Source organism: Triturus cristatus, chromosome 2_1, assembly GCF_964204655.1.
Source record: "Triturus cristatus chromosome 2_1, aTriCri1.1, whole genome shotgun sequence".
NCBI lineage: Eukaryota > Metazoa > Chordata > Amphibia > Caudata > Salamandridae > Triturus > Triturus cristatus.
In genome coordinates, this window is record NC_140581.1 from 1,132,992,222 (window position 1) to 1,133,017,438 (window position 25,217).

General features: G+C 42.9%; 1 protein-coding gene across 9 annotated transcripts in view; it reads left to right on the forward strand.

The window, feature by feature from the left end:
- The first annotated feature begins 563 nt into the window (after nt 1-563).
- The window catches only part of WDFY3 (WD repeat and FYVE domain containing 3), a 1,391,721-nt gene continuing 1,367,067 nt past the window's right edge, over nt 564-25,217 (forward strand). For 7 of the 9 annotated variants that reach the window (XM_085636563.1, XM_085636568.1, XM_085636565.1 and 4 more), the window contains exon 1: nt 593-1,128. The gene's annotated coding sequence lies outside the window, so the exon portion shown is untranslated. Of the gene's footprint in view, nt 1,129-25,217 lie in introns of all 9 variants that reach the window. The other 2 variants (XM_085636566.1, XM_085636564.1) reach the window with 2 other exon arrangements.

Genomic DNA, 25,217 nt, shown 5'->3' on the forward strand with positions numbered 1-25,217 from the left:
AAAATGATATACATCTACACTGTTATTGCAACTTTCAAGTTTGTGTGAAGTAATTAACCATGGTGAGTCTTAAAAAAAATTGTTGCAGGTTCTGTTAAGAATACGACTGTTTTAATGTCCAGCACTCATGATATTCTTGAATGAGTGGGTAAGTCTCAATATGGTTTAGTGCAGTATGCCACCTTCTATTGTATTGTACTTTCATTTACATAGCGCTTACTACCCCTGACGAGGCGTCAAAGCGCTTGTGAACCTGGCAGTGGTTACCCTCTGACTGTGAAGCAGAGTAACCTGGGAGACAGGGCACGGGGTGGTGCCAGGAGGGGGCTCTCTCAGTAGACCGTTCAGTGGACAACAGCAGCGCGCAAAGAGCTAAATACAGAAGTTTCTGTCGAGCCGAGCGAGCAGTGAAAGAAACGAACGGGAATAATGGAAATCACAGCGGCGGTGTAGTGTTTTTGTCCTCCTGAATGGTTTCGAGGCAGGGTGACTGACTGCAGAGAAATCCAATCGTGGATCGGTATTTCCTGGTTCTGGCTGTGCGGCGCAGACGAAGGAGGAGAAAGGAAGTGCTGGAGCGCAGCAGCCAGTCAGGCGGCAGGAGGAGGGCCTGGGGATTACAGATGGCCACCAGCAGCTGCTGCAAGGAAAAGACTACAACCACATTCACTTTCCGGGATCGCTCTCTCTCCTGGCTCTAAATGGAGGGTCTCAATGCAAGAGTAGCCCCCGCTGCTCAGCCCTAGGGGCCACGGCGACATAGAGAAGACAGGGAGCAAAGCACCCGCAGAGCCACCGGAAAAATACCAGAAACACTTCCAGGGAAGACGTTCTCTGCCGCTGCCTCACCTCCCTCCCTCTGGGTTTTTATTTATTTATTATCCACGCCTCGAGACGTCCTTCCACGCACACGAAGCGATTTTTTTCCCCTTTTGTTTTAAAAAAATACTCTGTTTGGCTGTTTTTTTTGTTTATATTTTTTTTAAATCAAAGGGATTGTGGAGCGGCGGCCCCTCCCCCCACCAGGACCGCAGCATAGCTGGGAGGAGGAGGTGAAAACCGGCTGCCACTGCCTCATCACTCCGGCTTCCTTTCTAGCAGCTGATCCTTGACATTTCTCCGGAGCAGGTGAGTCAAATGACAACACGCAAGCAATCCGCAGTAATAATAAATAATAAGACGAATACTGCTTAAAAAAAATAATAATGACTCTGAAATGCTTGATATATCGGTGTTTGGGCATTTGCAACGCTATGTTCTGCGCGTTCCATCGAGAAAGGAATGTGCGCGCAGTTAAATGCCCATTTTATCATGTATGATTCCCAAGTCCGTCCTACAGGACTGACGCCACTTGAAGGAGCAGTTTGCTGCGAAAAAGCGAGTCGCAGTCCGGGACCCTCTGAAAATGACATTTTTGAGTGTACCGGGGCGCTCGTGGTCTTCTGACAGCAGATTGCACCTAGGGAAAGCTGCCAGAAGAGAAGGCTGGGACCTTCTGCAGTGCCTGCTGGTATCATCCGCACAAAGGCTGGTCCAGGCTTGCTGGCCGGGGATGATTAAGACCAGGTAGCCGGAAGAGGAGCAGTCCAAGCCCTCGGGTACGAAGGGGGGAAGGTGCTAAACGCATAATACTGCCAGCCCCTAAAGTCTGCTAAACTGGGAAGTCTGTGTGTCTGCGCCGTGGCTCTTTACCCTGCTGCAGTGTGCCCCGCGGACACAGTGACACAGCCAGCTTTAGATTCCTTTAGGAATTCATGGATGAGTCAGAAAATATGAGACGTGATCTAATTACTAATTAAAGCAACAATCCTCTGTTTCCGATACCTAGTGCGTTTGAGAAAAATTTAAGGCAAAAATAGAAAATAACAGAACCAATAAATCTGCTTTGCTGTGTGGGTCCCTGGTGGCGGCCCACCCCTCGTAGTGCTATATAGGGTCAAGACTCATGATTGACCCTGACCTTTCGCTTTCTACGTGGGTGGGGTTTAGGAGCTAGCTGCCAGTGACAGAAAGTCAAGGATTGGAAGAACAGATCAACTCCTCCGTGAATGCACTATAAAACCCCTCCTGTATTCATATACAAAACATAATTTGAATCTGCCCTGATTTGACCAGCATCCCCAAATCTCCCCTCGACTGTGAGATCACCATTTTGTTTTCATCTGTGAAAACCGTCGTTGCACGTTTTGTGCAACAGATGGACATTCTGAGTCTACCCACATATTTTTATCGAAGTCGTCGTAATAACGCTAGTGTCGTTAGTTAATGCCATTGCTCGGTTATACTGGCGGGTGTGGTAGATGGAAAAATGTCACTTCTTTGCGAGGGTCCTTTAAGGTCCGAGACAGTTTCTAAAATGCAGGAATGGTTCGGTGTGTTAAGCGCCTGCTGCTTGTTTATATTCCGCGTGTGCTTATTTGCATAAACCTCCCAAGCGCACATCTTTTTTTTGTTCTTTGGTGCATATTTTATATAGCGCGACCTCGACCCGGAGCGCTTTACATGAGCACCGTATTTACATTACACATTCAGGCACAGGGAGATTAAGTGATTTGCCCAGAATCACAGGATGTGGACGCGACACCGAGGCTCGAACCCTGGTTTCCAGCACCAAAGTAGGCAGTCTAGCCAGAGGACCACATCCTCTCCCCATTATTGAATGTTGTTGCTAGCTGGCGATCCCTTCTGCCTCGTTGATCGTGAAAATATGTGTTATGTCTGTAAACTACGCAGGTTCTAATTCCAGTGACAATTCAGGTGGTCACTGAGGTTTGCCAGTTGCCTGCAAGTTGCATGTTTACGTCTGCGGGTTAATGCTCCTGCTGCATAGATCTGCGTGGTACCCTGCAGATCGTACGTTGGAGTCCCGAGGTAGCTGATTGACATTCATCCTTCAGCGGTGGATAACTTGTATGATAAGTTAGGTAATGATAAAGTATCTGTAAAGGAATTCAGTTTGTGGTGTTCGCTCTACAAATTAGTTTTATTTATTCATATTCGTGTAACTCTTTTAGATGAGCTCCAGGTGTTTCATCAAGAAAGGGGGCACCTTTCCAGGAAGCTAGGAGTGTCGAAAGATGCGATTGGCTGAGCCGTATTGACGGGAACCAGTAGTCGATAGTTCTCCATTAAGATTTATGATGCCGAGTCAACCCTGGCTTATACTCATTGTGCTGTAACTGCAGAATGCTGCGGCCTTTGTTGCAGAGAAAAAATGTAATTCATAGTGTTGTGCCGATAATCGTGCCCTATTTTATGTGCATGGCCATTCACCGTGTGCGAGTGTTTAGCCCTGTCATTCAACATGTCCCTCCACATGACAGAAGTCCAACCAAGAAGCCTGCGAGTCCAAATTCCAATTTACAGTGCTCTGTATTTTGTGCATGTTTTATCCAGGGCCACAGGAATTATGCGATTGTGCGGCCGCAGCGATTTTTGCATAATTTATAGAATTTCCTCATTTGCCACATAATCCATCATCGGCTGCATAATCTTCAGATTTCAACAAAAATGTTTTTGTTTCTGGCCCAAACGTTTCAAAAGTTACTAAAAATGCAGTGACGTGCTGCAGCGCAGTGGAAGGCCTTTTGCTAAACTGGACTGCTAACCTTTCTGTTGCTTATTGGTATATTTGGATTTTAAACAGTTACTGATGAGGTGTAATCAATACCCAGACAGTGTTAACTTGTTTAAAAATGTCAAAATAATGAAGCAATACTATTACAAAATATGCATTGTTTTGCCGCATACTTTCACTTTCTTTTTGCCGCATAATTTCATTTTCTTGGCGCAATTACTCAACCCTGCCGCATAATTAATCTCTCATGCCGCATAATTCCAGTGCCCCTGGTTTTTTTATATTGTGATTCTAGTGCCAGTCACAGTGAAGTCTATGAGAAGACCAACCAGTGAGCATAATTTATTTGTTCTTTTACCTATATTGGAGTGCTTGGCTTTTATGAGAGAACAAGGCAGACAGTAATGAATCAAGGAATTCGCAGCCAATGAAGAATAAAGGTATCACTCGTATGTATTGATGTGTGACTGCTAGGTAAGGAGAATTGATATTATTCTACCAGGGTTGAGACGGAAAGCCAAGTAGGCATGTTGTACAGGAACCCACATCCAATTGTATATGGAAGCATTTTGTCATCTGTATGATGTGCTCTAGTGAAGTGGACTGATGTGTGTTACCTGTTTTGATCCTCGAGCCCCTCAATCATCAACTCTGACTGATTCCTGTGTAGAGGATTGTTTGAGAAGCTGCTTGCTGGCTCACCTGTGTTGACTGTGGAATTATTTACACATTAGTATATAATGTGGTGCCCCCTGTATCTTTTTGCAGTCCACATACAAGTGGTACATGTTCATGGAAAAATGTAATAGTTTTGAATGTGCAGGGTCAAAGAAAGTAAATATATCCCAGTTCGTTTGACATGTGGCCACATGTCACAGGGCATCCCCTGGGTGCTGTGTGGCAAATCCATAAGACACCTCTTGCCAATTTAGGAAGCGTCTTAAGTCCACGGTTTTAAGCTGAAAGCTAAGGAGGCCAAAGTGAACCTTGTATCTATACACCATATGTCTTAGCGAGGTGCTGGTACTAGTCCACTCCAGATCAGGCAATGGCAACTTTGGCTACTTGGGTATTAAAAAGGAAGAGATTGGCAAGTACCAAGCAGTCCAGAATCCGCTGGTTCCACTGGTCATGGGCCTAAAGAAACAAGACCAGGTCTCCTCGGCCAGAAGTCTCCTTCATCTCAATGTATTTTGGTGGGTGGCATTCAAAAGCTAAAAAGGTTTATTAATGGTTTTGCTACAACATATTTGAGGGTGAAGCTACCATAGCACTGAGAGGAAAAGAGCTTTAGCCCCCCTCCCCCATATGCATGAATTATTATAATGTACTTTGAACAAGCAAAACAGGACATAGAGACACCTGCAAGAGATGCCCTTCACCCACCCCCCCCCCCACCCCTCCCCATCGAGAGACTTCTGTAGGGCGATGTGTCTGCAGCAACAACAACAAAAATCTGCAACCTGCTGATCACTGGTTTATTCCAATTTAGCCTTTCATCCTTCCAAAATTAATAATAGCTACGGCGAGGAAAACCTGTATCGCAGCATTCTAACGCCGCGTATTACTTGTGTAAAATTTGTTTAAGATGTAAATGTAGTAGCCACTGCAGGATGTACTAGGGTTTGTATAATAAGCCACAGTATCCATTAACTTCCTGCGTATAAAGTAGACGGTGTGAAATTTTTTCTATTAAAGTAGTGATCTTTTTTTTTTTTAAACAGATTTGTAATTTCTTTAGTAAAGTGTATAAAACAGCTGTTGAGGCTGCCTTTCTAACAGTAGGGATTCACGGAGCAATTTAGACTGTTTCGCCATTTCCTGAAAAAAAAAAAGCAGGATGCGCCTGCGCCTAAAATTAGACCCAGAGGCGCGTGCTTGGTCTCTGGATGAGGGCATGTTACGGTTGCTCGTTCAGAAGCTTTTAACAGAAGTGAATATTCACGAGCGAAACTGCAAATTGTCGGCTTCCGAATGTGCTGGCATCCTCTGTAAATGACTGGGGAAGGCGAGATTTGACTTCTAGAGCAGGGGCGGTGGCATTACGAACAGGCCTGCCTCCCGGCGATAGGTTCAGTGCCAGCTGCATGTTGCTGCTGGTGTTATGTTTGCTCTCCGTGTGTGTTGTCCTCCTCCCTCCCCCTGGGGCCGTGGTTGCGCGGCTGCTGCCTCTTCTCGCGGTTTCCTTTTTTTCCCCTCTCTCTCTCCGTACGCTGTGTGGTGATGAGCTGTGATTCTGTTTTTCTTCTTTCATTTATGGAGGAGGAATCTGCTCCACATATTCTTGGGTCCGGCGCGGAGCTGCTTGTGGCAGGCAAGGCAACGGGCAAACATTAGCCCGGGCTTCTCTGCTCCACCTCGGCATTAATCTTAACCAGACATTTTGCCGTGGTCCCAAGACGTCGTACCCTAAAGTTATCTGTTTCCCGGATAAAAACCTATTTAAATAATCCCAGAACTAATTCTAGCCTATTTAGAAGTAAGCTACACCATAGTTCTGCTCGCATCTCCAACTGTTGCACCACATCAGACTTCTCTTACTCAGTAGCAGCCCTCCCTCCACAAGGTCATAGATGGAGGGAACCGTCACTCAGGTTCACCTAGATCTCAGTAGCCTTTCACATAATTGTCTTCACATCTGACAAAAGGTGCATTGTTCTAACAGCAGTAAACATACTCTGGCTCGGAGCTTTAAGTGGTCCGGGTCTTGCCGGTGCTCAGCACCGGCAGTTCTTAAAAGCAGCTGTTGAGAAATCTTAACTCGGCAGCGGTACACCCCTTCCCTGCCTTTGATGTAACTTCAAAGAGACTCGCTATAGTTCTTTCACAGCATCATCATTTCAGAACTGAAGCATTTTCAATATTCTATGCAGGGGAGCCATAGTTGCTGCTTATTTATCTTATGCAGTTAACATACATTGGCAAAGCCAATAGTCCTGGCTTGTTGTAGGTGTAATGTTACCTGTTGTCAGGGCTTTAAGTGGGCTGGGTCTCACCGGTGCTGAGCACCTGCAGTTTTTTAAAAGGGTCCTCGAAACGGGGTTCTATCGGCTCTGTTTGTGCCCTGGCACAGGCGGTCCGTTTTTTTCTGGACTGCAGTGACAGCAGGCACATCGATGTAGGTGTCTGCTCACTTCTCACTAGTGGAGAAGTTACAGCATTACGTCATGCCAGGTGAGCCGTGTAGGGGAAGGGAAATCCTTTAAAGAGAGTAATTTTTTTTTCTATGGGTTTCCCTTCTCTTTTTGAAACTCAGGAGCAGCAACATTGTCGTGGTGTCACCAGGGCTTTAAGTGGAAGTTTTTTCAATATTATATACAAGCCATAGTTGCTGCTTATTTATCTTACGCAGCCAACAACCGTTGACAAAGCCAATAGTCCTGACTTGTAGGTATGATGTTACTTGTTGTATTATACATCTGGATGCAATAACAGAAACAGCCAAATACAAGTGGGGCAGCACACTATGCTATGCACAGATTTTTAGCTTACATGTTTTAAGCCATGGCCTTGATTACATTGGCCACGCCCCTTTGAGAGACTCCCCAGTTTTTTCATCCTACTTAATGAGCCGCTTGTCGTGTTAAATATCTGGATGCAATGACCGAAGCAGCAAAATACCAGTCAGGCGGCACTCTATGCTAAGCACGTTTGTAGCTTACATGTTCTTAAGCCACGCCCCTTTGAGAGACCCCCCCCCCCCCCCCGTTTTTCCACCCCACTTAAAGCCCTGCTGTTGCTCCTCCCTCCTTCCCAACAGAAAACAACGTGTCTTTGTGGGAAATTGTAGCTCCAGTCCCACTCCCGCCCCTCACTGCAAAATTCCACATGCGTACTTTTGAACCCTCTGAAGCAGCTGGGAAGTGACAGCCAGATGTCCATGGCATAATTTGACCCATGGACATTGCCGGAAGTCATACAAGAGAGCACTCTCTTTCATATAACAAGAAATACAAACCAGGCTGCTGAAGAGCATCGTAAAATTCAACACTGTGTGAAAATAATTGGAGGATTCCACCATATTTACTAAGGTGGTGCCTTGATGCCCCCACTGAAGTCACTGCCAGTCAGTTGACCGCGTAATGCCCCCTCACCATGAGATCTGAGCAACATGATGTAAATGAATGAGCTTTGACCAGTCTTGCCTCCACTAACTTCGTATCCGTTAGCAACTCCACCAGCAGCTGCGAAACATGCATTTCAAAACACCGTACATCATTTACAGGGTTGCTGCTAATTCTTTCCCTACTTGGCCATCTGGACTCGACCTATTCTCAGGTATTAGCCACACCTTCTCTAAAATCAGGATGACTCTGTACGCTATGCCATAGCCAAAAACACAGCGTGCTGCATAAAAAAAGTTGTGCTGACAACCATGAAGAAATTACGACTACATGGCATAACCCAGTCCCCCCTCTTTATTCTTCCTTTATTTTTTTCAATAGATGATGTCGAAATTATGTCTCAAATTCAAATACATTTTTGGGTATTAAGTGTTGCACAAAGTTGCAATGCAGTACTTATAATTTACTGGTCTCACTAATGACAGAGTAGGATTGTGTTGCAAAGTGGTCCACCACTCTTGTAGGGGAATTTTGCTGAAGAGAAAGGCAAGACCATTTAAAATGTGCCTGCATGTTTCTTCGGCAACTGCCCTCTTACAGGACAGTACACACTTTGTGGGTCCCATCTCCCCGCTTCACTGCAGTTCCTGCTTCCACTGCTTGGGCCTGCCGCACAACCGTCAGCCTCGTGCACCACCTCACCCTGCCAAAGGAATATAGTTGCTTTCTACTACATGCACAGAGCTTTGCTTGGAATTTTGGGTTTGCTTTGATTAAAGATGGCGTAGTACACTTAGAGGGATGACTGAGGGCCCAGGCCACCACACTTTTTCCCCCTTCTTCCCAGTGTGGTGGCACTGGTCCTTCAGGCAAGTTGACCTGGCTTCGACTTCACCTCTGCGAGCCACGCCGGAGCTCCTTATTTCATTTTTGTGGCCCACACGTTAGTGGCATAAAGGCTGTCAAAGTGTGGTGTGGGCTTTTAAGTATGCTGGTGGGTTACTCTCACCTTGGGCAGACACGTCATCATGATCAACCTGAGTGTGAAAGAGTTCGCCTAGGCAATGCGAGCACCGTTTATGGTGGACATCTTAGACTTATGGTCAAGGTGGGTGAAATACTATTGTTTGTGGGTGACTAGGGGACGGGAGAGGAATGGTGAGTTGAGGAATATGTACCGTGGTCATCTTTTTCTATCTTCTTTATTTCCATCCACTCTATTGTTCACCTTAGGCCTCTCCTTTGAAAATGTCAGGTAAAATTGTAGTTTTTTTTTTCCACTGTTGTGATCTCCTGCCTTGACTACTGCAATGATGGATTAAACCCAGATCCTTGTGACTGGATCATCCCATGGGAACTCACTCCCAGTGCATCTTTGACTGGAAAATTACTTACTGAAACTCATAAAAACCCAGTTTTTTGTGTGAAACCCATTGTTCACTTCAATGCAGGTGGCCATTTGTGTTTACTAAGGCTTGAATTGTTTAGATGCCTAAAAACCAGCAACTACACTCATGGCGCTTCAGATTCTCAAGAATTTGACAACTTCACTATCGACTATTCAGTACAAGCATTGGCATAGCCAATAGGTCTCGCCTGTGGGACCTTATAAGTGTTTAGCTATGCAACACTTGCATAACTAAATACTTATAAGGTCCCAAAAGCGAGACCTATTGGCTATGCCAAGCGGCCGTGCGGCCGCGAAAGTGATCGCGATCATGATCAAACATCAAAGCGGCCGCGAAAGTGAAAGTAATAGCGGTAAAGCGCGGTGCGCGCGCCCGCGCACATGCACTGTAGCTCTAGGCTGGCCTGGTAGCACTTTTTGGAGCCCTCTTAATAAGTCTCGCCAGACCAGCGCATGCGCTGGGTCAGGCGAGACCTAATAATTGCTGATTTATACTGATGTCATCTGTTAGTAGTGCTATGAGGCTACATTAGGTAGGGTGTAGCGCTGTATCCCCCAACCCCCCCCCCCAAATTATTAAGATGATCGATAAACTTACTTTGCTGTGAAAGGGAGACACAAAGACCTGTTTGACATTTCCATACTTCCCTAAGAATTCCCCAACGGATGAATCGCCTTAAAAATTGCCCCTGTACCAATGCCTAGAAAAGTTTATGTGAAAACAAGCATACAGTAATCATAAACGTTTTGCTTTTTCCTTGTAACTTTAATGATGGATTTGATGTCAACTTACAACAATCATTGAGGCATTTGATGAATGCTATTCTTATATATTGCCGCCCCCACCAATGGCCCAACTCTTCTGGGGTTTCCATCTTTAGATTTCTCACGATTTCCTGTTTTGGCTCTAATCCCCAGAATGGCATTATAACTTGTGAGTACATCTCGTTCAAGTTCGGTGAAGACCTGGGGATCTTTTTTTATGTTGGTTGCCTGTGAAGTGTATCTTGTTCCTGTTGTGTGTTTTTTTTTTTTTTTCTGTTTGTTGCGTCTGATTTAGGGCCTTCCCTACTACTCCGAGCAGCCAGTTGTCATTGTCTCCCGTAAGTTTCTTGAGTATATAATTGCATCCTGTTATGTGACTCGTACCTCCTTCCATGCCAATTGTTTTGTTAATGCTGTGCTTTCTGCTTCTGCCCACTCAAGTAGTTTGCCCTTCTAACAGGCAATCCTAGTTGCACCGGCTGTTCTCCAAGACATGGCTAATCTTTTTTGTCAAGTATCAAAAAGGGTGGGACCAGGTAGTTTGCACAAGTCTTTTTGAAAAATACATTTCGGGACCCTTTATTGCAATGACTTGTTCCTCACTGACATACTAGTAACTGGTAGCATCATCATTGGTCTTCCCTCTACCCGGAGGGCATTTCTCAAAGCAAAAGGACAGTATGGGATCCGTAACAAGTAGGTAGTGATCTAAAATTACCTCCTGTCGCAAGGCAACAGGAATTTCTTAAACATAGGCGGGGTAAGGTTTAAAGAGAGAGGAGATACCTAGGGAAATATAAGGTGTCTCTCACATCAGCATACTTATAAGATCAACATGTTTCAGCCTATTTGCGCCCATACAGGTCGATGGCTTTCATCAGGACCATTAGATTGGATGGGTCCTTTTTCTGAGCCAGTGGGGACACTATCCGCTGGCTTGGAATGTATCAGGTATGTTCACTCTTCGTGTGTTGGAGAAAACACTGTTCTCTTCTAGAAAGAGAAAAAGGGAACAGTAAAACATTCACATATAAACTCTTATTATTATCAACATTACATACCTTCTCTGTAACATCATTTACCCAATAAATTATCTAAGTTATAAGGAAAACATCACTCTGTGTGTGTCAGTGGCACATTGTGCCGTCAAAAACACAATGAGAGGAGATGAGTAAATATGTTTCCCTTTAAGAAATCACTGACCAGATGTCTTTTGAGTCTATGAAATATAAACAAAACACTCAGGTTGTTGTTTATGTGAAGGGGGAGCTCTGAGGTGGAGTCAGCTTGAATAAGGTCTTTTAGTAGCACAAGCATTACATATGGTACATAATTAACAACCCGAGTGTTTTGTTTATATTTCATAGCCTCAAAAGACATCTGGTTACAAGACTGAATGTATATAATGTTGATAATTAGAAAGGGGATCCATCCTAATGGTCCTAATGAAAGCCATCAACCCGTGTGCCTACATTTGACAAAATATCATGCCTCGGAGCTCAAGATTAATACAGCACCAACAAAAAGTCAGCAATGGCACTAATTCACCACACCAGTTAGTGTTGTATCAAAGTTCACAATTGCGATTCTTCCACCCATGAGGTTCTACCCTCCTTAAACCCCCTTATAACCCAAAGATAAACACAAGGGGAGCACTCAAAAAATCGTATAAGCACACTTAAATTCATAATCACAGTATCTAAACTATTCTATCAAAAGTCCAAATATGCATTTCCTCTCCATTTAGTCCATTGAGTAAAAGAAGCCATTTTATGTTGTATTCAACGTTATTCTTCCAAATTGAACTCTCAGCGCAGGTTACATGTTTCATCCTTACAACAGGGATCATATTCTCAGAAATCAGTTAAAAAAAAAAAAAAAAATCACCACTTCCACACTTCTTCCATTGCGTTCTGAACGAGGGTGGATAATACAGAGGACTGGATAGTGTAGGAGATGTGGATTGATTGATATCAATGAAGTGGAACTTTTTAAAACAGATTTTTGAGAATATAATCCCCGATGCAGACCTGTTGTAAGGTTGAAACATGGTGGCTGGGCTAAAAATTCAATTTGGAAGAATTAAGTTGAATAGAATATAAATTGGCTTTTTTGCATATGTACACTTTTTTTAATATATAGTTTTGATACGGTGGTAAGGAATTTAAGTGTCTTTTTATATAATTTGTTTGTGTGTTCTCCTTGTTACTGTGTTTGCCTCATGATTAACAGACTGTAATTTTGGGTCTTTTATAGAAACTTTTAAATTATATTTGGTAGAATAGGTTTTTGCATCGCACAAATAAGAAAACCCGCATACAAAGCCCTTTCTAATTATATTTGTGAACAAAGAGAGACTACTTGGTATGCATTTATTTTAAACATTTATTTTTTAGTACCAATGTCTCCGCCAAGTAGGGTTAATTTCTTCTTGCTGTATTTTACTTTGTGAGTTATGCTAGTTAGGACCATGTCTTAATGATACAAATGAAAGCAATGTGTTGATGGAGTTAGAGGGATTCTTTGCCCTTTGTGCATCAAAATAAATCTAAACTATTCAAGCTGAGCTCTTTTCATGACACTTTGTCATGTCTTGTAAAGAATATTTTGACATAACGTTCCAGTCAGTACTCTCTCACAGTTGGAACCCAAACCCTTTTTTAAATAAAAAAAACTCGTAAAAACATTCTACATGCAAACTTAAAATCTTTAAGTCAGTAATAGTAAGCATTAAACCCTTTTCTGATTAATTCCATTAAACTTAAAACAGAAATCTTGATTGCGTCAGGTTGATTACTAAAACTTTTGCCTGGCAGCATCATGATGTTTCGATCTTTCAGAGATCATATTTTTATTGTAAACGTTACCAGGGCGTGAGTGCCATGGCTTACATGCCTTCAAGCCCTTGATTTGTGAAGCAATCGCGTCTAAAAATGGATTTTCAGGTAAGCAGTGGTAGAGGAGGGATTTTACCTCATTTACATGATGACTTAATCACAGATTACTTCACATTTTCAGTATGTTGATCCCTTTTTTGAGATTTTGTGAAAGTGTAGCTATTATTTAGGTATTTCTGAAGCTTGTATATGTGACAGAAGTAAAAGGTATAATTCTATTCCTGTTGGTGAGATTTGTGTTTGGAATTAGAGATCTTACTAGGCAGCAGGGAAGGCCCCACCAAGTTGCCTACACGGTGGCATTCTTTCCAGTGGACCAATGTACTGTGATACCAATTTCTACTGAGATAGAGGTGAAGGTGTGCATCAACTGATTTTTTTGTTTGCAACTGAAGTGAATTTCTACTGTACTTGAATGAAATTCTTGCTATTAAGTGGCACACACTTGTTGGTTTTTGGGAGAGACCACCAGTTTGAATGTGGGAAGTCGAAATTGTTCCTTGAGTCGCCTGCTATGTGTTCAAAATAAAGTTGTATCACCCTGGTGCAGTGTTCCCATAGTAACCAAATAGTGAAGGTGAAAATCAAGTTACCTACTCCAGGTAGTGTTGTTTACATAGGTCCCGAAGATATCTATTGCATGCAACAACTCTACTTTAAGACTCTAAATTTGTGGAACTATTTAATCGTCATGTAGGTGTCGTGATGTTTATGTAGTTATGTATGCCTTTTTCTATTTTACAGATTGCCATCTAAGGTTAGTACTCAATTTGTCACCACTATAAGTAATACTATCTCACTTACCTATCCACATCTTATTCTATTTTAATGAAAAATCATAGTTACAAAATAGCTTTATAATTTAAAATACATATTTTAATTGAAACATCTATATGCACCTGTTGTCTTTAGTACATTCGTTTCATGTATCACCATCACTACACTCCCTTGCTCTCCCACCTATATATTCATGCCCATACCACCAACCACACTGTGCAGTCACCTCATTTGTCTATTCTTTAACTTCATCCCAGGAGAGTTACCTAAAGATGATTGTGCCTTCATAAGAACAACAAATTCAAAGTGTCTTTTGGCCAAGAATATCACACATGACAAGATAGTTTTGGCATTGCTCCTCCTGGCGGAGGCCTTCCTCATGCCAGCCAACCAGTTAGTAGATAACAGAGTATTTGTCTTCAGTGGGGCAGCGCAGCTAATTTAATGACCATGTCTGCCCGTAAATAATGTGGTTTTTTTTATTTAGGATTGCCAGTACAAGCATCTATATGTATCTTAATCCACCAGTGCTCTACTTGATCCCAATTAGTGTTTTTTTAATCCAATGTTGTTTTATTTTACAAAACAGTTTGGCAATGCAAATTACAATATTTTGCTACTGTTTTTTTTTCTACATTCACACCCTTTAGAATTAGTTTGCCACAGAGTTCCTTCCTGTAGGATGCAAGTTTTGTCCACGAGGTAAGCTTTCCAAAATACATTTCCTTATATTCCAATTGGTGTGCTGTACAAAGACTTTATGTTGAGCCTACTAGACAGCGCATGCACTGTGTGATGCTTAGCACTCTGTGACTTACCAAGAACATAAAGTAGCTTGGAGCCCACCTAATACTCATCATTCAGTGGCTTTCCTGTCACTCAATCAATCAATATAAACGTTATTCAGTCTTTGAAATAAAAACCATATAAGTAAAGCAAGCCATATCAAACACTTAAATCATCCTCGATATTAACAATTTAAAAATACATAGAATAAATACACAGTTAAAGTGGTCCTACAAAGATATAAAAGATGGCGAATATTCTACACTCCAAGGGCGTTAATCACAGCTGTTTCTCACCCTAACAGCAACTTTTAAAAAGATAAGAACGTTAAGGATGATATCCTTCGAAAGCATTTGCAAGTGAATGAGTGCAGGGCGAACCTGTGTAAAATTAGCCCTTTTCAGTACAGGAAGAATATAGTGCTTCCTGGGTACTTTGTAAAAGCTACAAAACATCATAAAATCTGAGAAAGTTGAGGTTCTTTGCTGAGCACACAGAAAACATCTCAAAAAAGCATTTTTGACAATATGCAAATCCTTCTGATTCGTGTATCCCCATATTTCCCTGCCGTAAACTTCTTTAGAGATGGTCTTTACCCTGTAATTGTGTAGGAGAGCACCAGTGGGTCTACTGCCTAATTGTGTAGCAAAATTAAACACAGCGGTGTTCGCCCTGACAAGGTCCCCTTTTTTTTCTGTTAACCAAGAGACGCCAGCTCAGGGAGGAGTCGAACAACAAACCAGATAAGAAAACTCCCTGGTCTTCGGCACCGGAGAATACCCAACTTTAAAAGTAATCGATTTGGTGGATTGCTGGCTTATGATCATTACAAAAGATTTTTTTTTATTGTTCACCGATAAATCCAACTCCTCCATAAAAAAAAAAAAAACGAGTCCAGTAAGGTGTACAGGGTCTTGGCGGTTCTAGCTATGAGTACTGCATCATCTGTGTATAAGACCGGCAGACGCCGGGGCCCCACCTGGGGACAGTGTACTTTTGAATCCGATAGGACCTGCTCCAAATTAACGTACAAGTTAAAAAGGAATGGGGCCAAAATACAGCCCTGCTGCACCTCTCTTTGAATTTTAAAATGGCGAGTGACCTTTAAATCTTTTGAATAGCGTACCACTGCCACTGTGTCCCTGTGGAGGTCCCTCAAAAATGAAAACTATGTCCCGATCTGCCCGATTGATATTTGCCAGAGTTTGGATCTATTTATTCGGTTAAACGTGGATGATAGGCCCATAAATGCCAGGTGTATAGAGCTGGGCCTTGCAACAGTATATTTACATAATACTAGATATAAGTTCAGGCATTGAACCATGGTTGACTTCCCTTACCGGAAGCCATACTGTGCCTCTGACAAAACGTTGTTAGTCTCTGTCCATTCAGAGAGCCTGTTCAGGAGAATGTACTCCACCACCTTAACCACTGAGTCAAGCAGTGACATAGGCCTCTAGCAATGGGTACTGTCCCTGTCACCGTTTAAAAAAAAACCGGTACAATAATTGACTTTGCCTATGAGTCTGGGCGGCCACTCTCCACAGCAGTGTTAATAAGAGAGGTCAAGACTTGCACCCAAACCTCTACATCCTGTATGTAAAGGTCTGGGGTAATCCTATCAGGGCCTGGGGCCTTGCTCTTACATAACCCCAATGTGCCTTTCTTGACCTCCTCTGATGAATATTTTAAGGCAGCTTTCCCTGGTATCATACCCATTCCCCCACTCGATGCAAAGGATGGGGAGGTATAAACTTCCTCAAAATGTCCCACCTATCTATCTATGAGCCTCCCAGAGCATCTAATGCGAAAAAGGGATTGTTGATGATACTCCAGAATTTAGAGCTACTCTTCAAGGTACTAGCCTCTATCAGTTCTGTCCAGGCCTCCTCCTTTATGATGTTCTACTGTCTAGTAAGTTCTTGTTTATACACTACTGCTATTCCTAACTAAAGAGGGATCCCTTGGTTTGGCCCTCAAAGTTCTCTTCAGAGTTCTCAATGCCCGAGAACCGCCTGAGTCAAACCACCTTGGCAACATACCCTGTTGCCATGGGGCTGGTGCCGGCATTCGTTCCGAAATCGTATTAGAGATCTCAGAGAAGGTATCCAGGATAATGGATGGGTTGTTCTGTTGGAATATACAAGTTATGAACTCCTTCTTACGCTGAGTGTAAAGAGCGTTCTCAAAAGAGTCTGGAATTATCTGTGACCACTTAAACCTCCTACCTCCATCAATGGACTTATGGGTGCCTCTCACCTCCACCCTAGGAGCCTACTAGACCGCGCGTGCACTATCTGCTACTTAACATTTTGTGACTTACCATTAACTTAACGTGGCTTGGAGCCCACCTAATACTCCTCATTCAGTGACTTTCCTGTCACTCATTTGCCTTCTTCTTAGTCATGTCCCAGCTTGGCAATCTTGTGTTTGACCCACTCTTGAAGTATTGCTTCTTTACCATCTCTTTGATAGGCTGGCATCTCGGCTTCTACTGCTTGCTTTTCAAACACCACTTTTCCTTTTGTGTTAAGCACTCCATGAAAGAGTCAATTGTGTTTTCGAGCAGTCTCCCTCGTATACATCTCTCCCCATGCACTCTGTTTCTCTCAGTCATCCGTGTGCTTCTCCCCTCCCTGTTAAACTTGTGTGTGCTTCTCCTGTTGGTCCCCAACCTCCTCCGTAGACTTTAACCATTTGCTTTTAAAAATGTTATGAAAATCCAGTATAGAACTGAATAGGGGTTAATGGACCTGGTACAATAGACACTTTCCCTGTAGGAATGACACCACATGTGAAGCAAGTGCGGTCAAGGGTACCCACACACCTGAAAGATTGTCAGGAGGTGCTGTACCAGTTGTGAGCAATTTAGTGTAGATCATAATTTAGACAAGTAGACCAATCATGAAGCCTTCGTGACAATAATTCATTAAAAATAGATGTTTTTAAGATCAACAGAATGGATTTCTATTAAAATATTCAGTTTGCATCCTATATGTTTATGTTGCTGTATTTTATTGTATATCAGTGTATTCTTCTGTATTCTGTTTGTCAATTTCAATTATCTGCCACTAATTAATTCAACAATTACTTTTAGTTTAAAGAAAATTAGATATGTTTTAACACCCTAGTGTCAGTGGGGTGGTAATATTCAGTGTCCAGGAATTACTCCCAAATTAAATTCTGCGTTGCCTGCTGTCAATAGCTTTTTTAAAAATCCCACCTGGTTAATGTTTGACCATTTTTTTAAACTTCATTTCCTGCCTTCCAGTGTTTCCGTATAACGTTTTCGGCTTTAACCACGTTGATGGCCTCTTGTTGCACTGGTTTGGGATGTTTTGGTGTCTTGGTGTGGGGCTGTCCATGGTCTGCTGTATCTGTATGTGGAAGGACTTCTATATATTGCTTGGAGGGCCTAGGTTCCCACAGCATGTGTCTAAACAAGCTGACTGCCTCTTTAGCACGTGGCACCTGTATTCTGTTTGCTTTTGTGTAGTTCCTTAAGATGTCTATGTGCAGAGTAGAACCTCTTGGGCCAAACTAGCAGGATGTAATGTCTGCAGTGCAGCTTTCTTCCTGTGTTGTGTGCCCTGGTCTTCTTTGCAAGCCTTCTCTTTTGTCTGTGAAGATTGCAGTCCTTGGCAGGAAGCCCAAAGGCCAGGAGATTGCAGTATACTTCTTGCGGATGCTACCACTTTTCTTAAGGGGCAGCCTTCAGCCTTTCTGGTTTGATTTGATTTGATTGGGAGGTCAGTCTGTTCTTGAAACACTGGAGGCACAGTTGTAAAAACCTCTTGAAATTGTCCCTCAATCTAAAAGTGTAGGCCTGTCCTACTGTTTGCTAGTCAGAAGTGTTGGTGCCCTTCCATTGCAAGTACTGCCCCACTGATGAGAATCCCCGCTACGCTTCTTTTGAAATGTAAGAAGTGTAAGTGGTCTGTGCCTGACAGTATCTGCCAATTTACGCCATTGCCTTTGTTAGACAAAATGATTTCACTACACAGTCCTTGAACGCCTGCCTTCTGATGTTCAGCATACACCCGCTTATTGGAGCCTAATTTTTACATTGGAAAAGCTAAGTGGTTGTTTCTTTATTTTGCGAATGCCAATCTATTATTTATCAAAAACAATGTTTAATTTCAAAATACTGGAGGAAAGGCAAACGCATATCTTAAGGTATTCCAAAATTGTACATTGAATTCGGTATTTGCAATCTTTATAAGTGGCATGATTTGTTTTTCAAATGCTTTTCACTCAGGGGAAACCTTTAACAGAATTTAAGAAGCATTGGCAAAGCCAACAAGTCTCACCCATGGGCGACCTATTGGGTTTGTCTATTGGGCTAGGGTGGCTAATAGGGGTAGTGAAGAAACAGAGATGAGGTGGGTAGGTGGGAGGGGTGGAGGTGGGTAGGTGGGAGGGATGGAGAAGACACCGGATTAACCAGGGAACGTGTGGGATAAGTAAAGCCGATCACCCTGAGTGTTGAGCAGACAGAGCGCATTGTGTTATTCGCATCAGTATGGCGCTAACCACCTATCGGGGTGCCTCTTTGTGTGCCTCTAGGAAGGCCTGCCCTCCCTCCCCCCAAGTAGCTGTTCAGTGGCCCTGCTCAAGAGGTTCAGCGTACCACACGGATGTGATGTGAGATATGTGTTTTAACTGAGAAGCACATGTCGAGGTACGAACTTAGACAGTCTTCTCAACTGCATACTCCTCCCCTCTCACGATTACCATAAGCATAACATTCACGTCTAGTGACAGCCAAAGACTACAACACGGCCATTGTTTATACTCAAACGACGCCTCATGTTTTCATTGAGTGAATGCGTTATTCTACACGTACAATGGAAACGTTATAAAGCTTTGCATTTCGGAGTTCCCTGCATGTATTTGAAAATGCCTTTAAATAGTTTATTTCCTTTATAACATGGTGAAATGTACACTACACTTAGACTTTTTCAATGCAGATATTACTTAGAATTACCTGCATAGGTAATAACATATTTTTAAATGAGGCCATTGCTTTTTTGCCATGTTACAGCTATATTAATGTGAAATGATTTTATAGCAATCCATTTATAAAACTTAGAAGAATGAAATGCGGAGCAGTCCTTACAGGGTGTGACCTGGAGCTCACACCAGATGTCAGCAAGGAGCGTTTAACGGAGCCATCTTGCCAGCGACAAAAATCGTCCAGTGCTGCAAAAAACAGTAGCTTCCATGATGTGATAGATAGAATGAAGAAAGATTAGTAGTATGTGTGTCCGAAGACTACTGTGCTAAACATCGCACAGTCAGGGCAGGGAAGAAAAGAGCAACGCAACAGCCTGCGTAAACCTACATTACCATACCGCGTGGCAACACTGAAAGATCCGTGGACGGGTTAGAAAGGGGCAGACATGACTAGTCCACTGTATCTCCCTCTGATTAGAGCGCGCACAGCAGCATCCGGTAGCAAACCAAACTGGCGAGACCAATTGGCTTTGCCAATGCTTGTTATGGTTGAAAAGGCTTCTATGAATGACCCAAAAGCAACGGTCCCATTGTTTCTATCCAGCTGTATTCAGCTACATCTTGACTGAAGTACTTTACTAGAATTCATTTAAATGTGTATCTTTAGATCATTTGCATGCAATACGGTTTGCATTGCAGACGTGCCTACTCTGCATATTTAGGAAAGAGTGCCCCAGTCCAAACAAAACAATTCAGCGTATCGATGTTCTCTCGACTATAGTACTTTAGCAGAATTCTTTCAACATCTATCTTTGTGGTGTTCCGTATGCAATACGATTCGTATTGCATACGTACCAATTTTGCAGGTTTAGGAGGAAGTACCCCATCTAAGCACAAATAGTCAGTGCGTGCATTCTCCCTATAATGCAAATCAGATTGCCTAAATTTTAGCAAGTTTGCGGTATAAGGTACTCCATTCCCTTCTTCTAGGTGTTTCCCAGTGAGGATGTAACTTGCTGCAATCGCGTAACAAATAACCCTCCATTGCATGTCAAAACACAGAAATCATCGCGCAATATAACTTGTTGCTGGAGGCTAGACATTCTCTCTTACTCAACTGTCCCTGGGAGAAGAAGTCCGAATGGTAAAAACACTAATCTACGTTTTGTTAAGCAAAGAAAGGTGGTTTGTGGAGTTTTGCTGCAGTGTCTCTCGGTGGTTAGACCTTTCTGGCCCTGTGTACACTACGTATGCACCAGGTAAACACAATGAAAGATCTGTGATTTGATTGGAAGGAGCGCTGCATAATAATGGAGAAAGGCAGCCCTTCATTGGTGCTCGCTGCAAAATTTTGCTGCTGCTGAAAGCAAATGTGCCAAAATGGTTGAGTTGCATTTTGAAAAGAGGGGGGAGGAGACGTGAGCAGAGGTCGTAGAGGGGTCAATGTGAGAGGAGGGTCTCATGAGTGGCTTTACTGCTTCTTGGAGAGGACGAAGGAGCGAAAAGTTGTTTTTGTTTACCTGGCAGCTCACCAGAACTCCTGATGCTCTTCTCTCTGTATCCTTCGTTTTTCTGCTGAAAGAAACCCAATTTTGCAAATATCCAGGGTCAAAACAGTGGGGAGCACACTGTGAGGGGGAAGGGGGCTGAATGATGACTACGGCAAGTGACAATGCGATTGTAACCCCAGCATTTGTTTGGAGTGCTCACAGACAAAGAGAAGCACTCCTAAAAAAAAAAGATGCAAACCTATTTAATGTGTGCTTACATTTAAAGCAGGGCCAAGGAAAATGACTGCAGTCTTGTATTTGAAGCATTGAAAAAAAAAAAAGGAAATCCCTTCATGAGGGGCTGTACTGCTTCTCGGAGAGGGCGGAAGAGCAAAAATGTATTTTTGTTTATCGGCCAGCTCACCAGAGATCTTGATGCTCGCTGCTCTTCTCTCGATTCCTTTCTTTTTGTGCTTGAAGAAACCCGATTTTGCAAATGCCTGGGATTAAAGAAGCAGGGCGCGCACCAGGAGATGACCTTGTGTGGAGTGCTCACAGACAAAAGCAAGCAAAAAAGCTGAAGCGAGGAAACCTAAAAAAAAGAAATAGCCCGGCGAAAGTCACCTAGATGCCCGAGGAAAAATAAGACATGTAAAAGGGCCAGTCGCCATGAGCGTGAACAAAACCCCCCCCCAAAAAGAGGGACCAAATTGACCGATTGACCATTCCAAAGAACCGGATTTAGAAAGACACACGAAAGAACTAATAAAAAGCGGTGGGCGTGCCCGACAGCCCATACAGGAGATGCAGCATGTCTCAAAGAGAAAACGCATGCGCTGCCTAGGCGAGACCTAAAAAGAATGAGGAAGTGTTAAAACTTTTGCCAATGCCTAATTTACTTTCCACAGGACTCCGATCTCAAACAGTAAATCGCCCCAGCCATTTGGTGCTCTGTAGTAGCCCACAGAGCAGATGTATGGGCAGCCTGAAGAGGACAGATCTCATTTTTAGTCATTCTGAGTACACCTTCTGCCTCAACACCAGCTGAGTGTGTTCAGCTGCCAGCCCTTCGTCTAGCGCCATCAATGTTGCTTTTGTGTACCAAGGATTAGTCTTTCGTGTAGTGTATGCAATGCAGCAGTTAAAACTAAACCTTGAATCAAACCCTGCCAAAAATATACTTGTTGCTGTGCTTTTACAGATGAACTTGGAGGGGTAAAAGTTCAACACTGAGAGCAAACAGGTGGGATTTGTAGGGGGAAAGCAGCATATGGAATACTCAAAGAAAAAACTCTGTTGTGAGCTGTGGAAGGATGCAAGTCATCTAATACAAAGGATGGAAAAGAAGCATGCTCCCGGGAAGAAATACACACAGGAAAAGGAAGGAGTGCCTTAGAATAAGGAGCAAGCAAATAAGATTGACAAGAAAGCTAACAAATGCTAAGTTGATAAGTAACGAGATGACCCAAAGCGCACTCTAACTGAATGTACTGTACATAGTATATTTTTGATAACACGCAACTAACAGCTGTCTGTAGGGTAGACCTAAAAGTGCTACGTGGTCGGGTGCTGTCAAAATAAAAACATAAAAATAATATCCATGACAAATTATTAGAAAAAATCGATTGCCTAATAAAGTCCACATTCTCAATACATACTTGCTTTTGGCTTTCAGAAATTCAGTTGTCTTTAAATTTTGCGCCCATTAATATTGCAGGAAACATGTAATTTAGCAGAATTGGGCTGTGTCCGGCCGGCCTTCTAGTATGTTTTGTTCTGTTTAGAAAAGAAACCTGAGCATCAGGTTTGATCTGATTCATTGTTTGTTTTGGTGTTAAAAGGCAACTGCAGTGCTGCGTGCCATAAGCACAACATAAGATAACTTTGCTGAGTGATGTGAACTTGTCTTTCGGAGAAATAGGTGACTCATATTGCCTTGTGGTGGCACTAATTATCAAAATGTATTTTTAATCCGTGCATAAAAAAAAAACTTGGCTCAAGGCACAGGCATTTTCAAACTTTTCATAGCAGTGAAAGTCCTGAATGGAATATATTTGATGCTGCTGAAACCAATCCTAATTTAGAATCGAAAGTGTGTTCACTGATGGGCTTGAAAAGACTGCATAGTTTACAGTGAGCTTACACTCGAGCTTGGCACTTGTCCCAGTTTTAACCTGTAGCTCTGCTTCGATGGTAGACAAGAAACCTAGCCACTTTCGGGCACCTCTGTGTACTTACTGAATTCTCAAGGAATCTATGTAAAGCTGTTGTTTTGTCCTCTGTATCTGCAGTTCAATCCAATTGCACAAGTAAGTCCGCACTGTGTTTTGTTAAGTCACAGATACAAGTGTTCTAGTTCTGTTGTTGATTTTCAGGGTAGGACACCTGCTTCTCCTTTGAATTAGCTGATGTCTTGGGCATTCCATTTGCCATTGAGTGCTTTTGCTCATTTCTTTGAGGTGATCGAGTTAGTTGGGTCACATTTTCTTGCAGAGCCTTCAAAGGTTCTGAGCAGTGTCACTTTTCTCATTCTCAGATCTTGAAGTATAACTTTTGACAACTGGCTGGTTTGGGTGGAATGTGTGTGTGGGGGGGGGGAAGTTGTCTGCACAAGTGTACAGCCAGTACCACTCTGTACCGTCTGGTTTAATTTACAGTCCTAGATGGTTTCAGTTTGGTCTGTAGGTGTGTTTGTCAGAAAGGTTTAGGCTCAGGGTAGGACTAGGTCAGACAGGCTTAGGTTCAACAAGGCAGTCTGTGCTGGTTCACCTCAGACTGATCTGTGCCTCCTGAGGAGGACTGGCCTCTGAGGATGATTTTTTCTCTTCTACTGTTAATGGAGGCTTTACTTACTTAATGGCTATTTAAAACCATGTGGCTCCTGTTCATAAGCAGAGGCCTCTTAATGCGGCAATACTGATATATTGACCTTTCGCAGTACCCCCAGTTATTTATGCCATCTGGCTACCTGAACGTTGTGTAACCAGATTGTGTGACACAAAAACCGGGACATTTCGCAAAAATAGAGGAAGGACTACAAATTTGCATCAATAACGTGCCTAAGAATGACAGCCCTCATCCCAATAGAAACACCGAAGAGGCACTAAGAAAATAAAATGTAATTTTTAAAACCAGCATCATACCTGTTCATTAAATTGCTTACTCAAAACAGCTGCTTACTAGCCCTGCTTTGGAACACCTATAAAAGTGCCTCTCACGGTTTTCAGGTTACCCTCCAAAAATCCGGGACATGAGCCACTTTTACTGAAATTTGCCGGGACAACTGTTGAAAACCCGGGACCGTCTGGCCAAATCCAGGAAGCCTGGTCACCCTACCTGAATGGGACAATACTATCTCCTTTATACGTGGGGGTGTATTTTCTCGCCATTCTTTTTCTTTCTTTGTTGTTGTCAGATGACTGTGAAAGGTACAAGAAATATCAATTATCATTGTCTGTCATATTTGTTAAGGGCATCCTTTTGAGATTATTGTAATATATCACATCTTGGGGAGAGGAGTTGGCCTAATGGCTAGGGCGGTCAACCTCGAGTCTGGGGAACTGGGTTCTAGTCTCAACAATGACGCTGAACATCCTGTGATTCTGGGCAAATAACTTAATCTCCCCGTGCTTAATAAAAAAAAAATTGAATGTGTCCTCATGTAACGCAACTGGTGCTTTGTAAGGCGCTCTGATATCTGATTCGGGTCAAGTTCGCGCTATATAAAACTCCGCAACTATAGATCAGCGACAGGGCAGTTTGTTGGCGGAACCAAAGTGATTTGCATATCCTGAGTAAAGACACCTGTGAGTAAACCACAGAAGTGACTACTTTAGCCAGAGTCTATTACATACAATTCTCAGTGAATCCAAGGGCTACCCAATCCCTCCTTGGGAAAAATGAGTTTCCACGCAAACATTAGTTGAAATCGAGCTTTCATTTAATATCCGAGCATATCATGCTCTGGGTTTCTCTGAGATATTATCAGTGTAATGATGTGGATAGGTTATTACAAACCGAGAACCCAGTGGGTCAGCTAATACATATGTAAGGCAACAGCAAGCTCCGCGTGTTCCCATATCAAAAATATATCTATTTGAGCTCCTGTGAAGTAGTCTACGCACCCATCCTTCCTGTTGTACGCTACTACATATCTGGGGGCCTCCTGTACTTTCTCTGTAAGCAAGCAGAGTTGCTGATTGGTGTATCCAATGTCTTTGTGGTACTACTTTTGTCACTCATGTTTCTTCTTCGATCCTTGTTTGTGCGCGTTCAGGTCTCAGTACAGTTGCATGTGATGCTCTCCAGAGAACCTGCCTGGCAAAGTGTGGTTCATTCTTCCGCATCAGACCAGCCATGAGAGTCTGCAGGTCATAAAGCACAGGTCATTATTTCGTTCTGCATCATCCTGATGCGGGGAACAACCTTTACAACGCAACTTTTACAACGCACTACACTTACAACGCATTTTTTACAACGCAAAATCCATTACAACGC